Consider the following 2,349-nt stretch of genomic DNA (forward strand, 5'->3'; position numbering starts at 1 on the left):
TTTTAAAAAAAAGTCTAAATGACAAATACACAGTGTGTATCCAGTGTGTGTATAAGAAATCTCACATTTTAAAATAAAACTATTTACTAATTTCACAAATATAATAAACTTACCAGTTGTGATAATGTTGACACTGCTGCTTTTCTGACCCCCGTTAACCTCACACCAGTACTCTGCACTGTCTGTTACATAAGTTTGAGAAATTGTGCATGAAGACAAAGTTCTTTTACTGTTACGTACTGGACTAATATGTTCTAACTTTTCCTCAGTGGTTCTGACTCCTCTCAGTTCAGTAGAACCACCAGGGCTCTCACAATCAAAAGATAAAGACTTAGATACTGAAAGTGTTGGAGTCTGTTAGGAGACACATGAAGAATAGCTGCACCTGAAAATTAGAAACAGCACAAGATGTTAACAGATTAACCAGAATCCTTGTAAAATGTTTTTTTAACCTCTCTAACTTACTCTCCCCCTTTTCAGGTAAAGCTATTTTGAACATGAGTCACCAGCAGAATTATTTTAAGCATTACTAGATTAGCAGAGGAAAGCCATAAATTATTTTATTATGAACTGCAGCGTTTGGCAGGATTCATATCGCTCTGAACATGGCTTAAACATGATGGCTGCTTTTACTGTATGTTAATGTGACAGACTACAAATCTCTTTTCCACTCTGGGATTTAGGATAAGTGATGATGCTCTGTGCTGAGTCTGCACGATAACGAAAGGGCTGGTAGAATAAAAAAAAAAACTTTAATGTAAAAGGAGCTCTCTTACCAGTTTGCTTCTTGTGTGTTTCGTGACAGTGTGATTTTCCACTTTCTTTATTGAATAATGCTACTTTACTTTACGTGTTTGTTGATTTGGTGGACTTCTACTATGTGCTTAAGACACTGAAACAATGTTGTGCATGTTTCTTCTTCTTCCTCCCAAATTGTTAAACAACTTATTTTGAAAAATCTGGTCAAGATGATTAAGCCTTTACCTCAGATTTAATAACTCAAGGCTCCACCCTTAAATTGGTGTATTATCGTATTTTCCGCACTATAAGGCGCACTATTAAAATCTATTAAATCCTTTAATTTTCTCAAAAATCGACAGTGCGCCTTATAATCCGGTGCGCCTTGTATATGAATTCTGGTTGTGCTTACTGACCTCGAACTGATTTTATGTGGTACATGGCGCTCAAAAATCTGTCAAAAAATGTTTTAGTAGGACTTTGGTAAGCTACAAAGCAGAGGCGGAGCCAGATAAAAACTGGTCAAATTCTTTCATCTTAATAAAATCATCAGCGTTGCTGCTTTTCCAGGTGTAACAATTCAGTTTAACATCCAGGCATCCATGAAAACAGAATTTATTAAATTTAAGAGAGTTAGAAGTTAGCAGGAAGTTAGCTGCTAGTTTCCACCTAAACAAATATAGCATGTTCTGACTGAGAATTTCTGAAAAATTAAAACGTACAGCTCTGCTATCACTTACAACATAAATGAAGACAGAAAACTAAACGCAGTGACTTTTGTACGATTACTGAAGTTGGACTAGCTGGTATATAATGATGTGCTATGTGATCGCAGTGACACAGCTATGTTAGCATAACATAAAGCATAACACAGTGAAGCTGGAGGATGAACACTAACTTTTTTCCACTCCATAAAAGTTAACAGGAACCCTTCCCGATGGTCAGGGACAAATGGATCGCAGGGAGGATGCTGTAAACGGACCAAACTTCAGTCAGGAGAACAACTGAGATAATCCATCCACAATACGAGGTTAGTCATTAATATACTGCAACAACATGGGAATAGAGCACCTGCAAGAGAATTCAACATTAATGAATCAATGGTACAGAAATGGAGGAAGCAAGAAGAATGAGTTGAGTAAAGTTTGACTTATCTGACTCTTTTGTTTTGCTTAATCCACTTTATAATCCGGTGCGCCTTATGGTCCGGAAATACAGTATATTAAAATATGTGATTCAGAATTACTCTTAGACACTGCAATAGGTCATCCAACTATTTAAGTTGCTGTTGAAGGTAACATAGTATGTACCCAACTGAAATGAGGTTTACAAATGTGAAAAGAGTTGATTACAAGTAGCATATTCCTTGAATATCATTGCAGGGCACTGTATGCAAGACAGGTCCAAAACAAACATAAAAATACACTACAATAATAATGGATTGGATTTATATAGCGCTTTTCAAGGCACCCAAAGCGCTTTACAATCCACTATTCATTCACTCTCACATTCACACACTGGTGGAGGCAGCTACAGTTGTAGCCACAGCTGCCCTGGGGCAGACTGACAGAAGCGAGGCTGCCATATCGCGCCATCGGCCCCTCTGGCCAA

At 37.4% G+C, this 2,349-nt stretch overlaps 1 protein-coding gene across 1 annotated transcript in view; it reads left to right on the plus strand.

Moving 5' to 3' along the window:
* Positions 1–2,349, plus strand: part of LOC121813289 (butyrophilin subfamily 2 member A2-like) — a 17,752-nt gene that overhangs the window by 10,743 nt on the left and 4,660 nt on the right. Inside the window, exon 2 of the mRNA XM_042216956.1 lies at positions 1,657–1,768. The gene's annotated coding sequence lies outside the window, so the exon portion shown is untranslated. The remainder of the gene's footprint in view (positions 1–1,656; positions 1,769–2,349) is intronic.

Source organism: Haplochromis burtoni, unplaced genomic scaffold, assembly GCF_018398535.1.
Source record: "Haplochromis burtoni strain Fernald_Lab_line unplaced genomic scaffold, NCSU_Asbu1 Contig_1398, whole genome shotgun sequence".
Classification (NCBI taxonomy): domain Eukaryota; kingdom Metazoa; phylum Chordata; class Actinopteri; order Cichliformes; family Cichlidae; genus Haplochromis; species Haplochromis burtoni.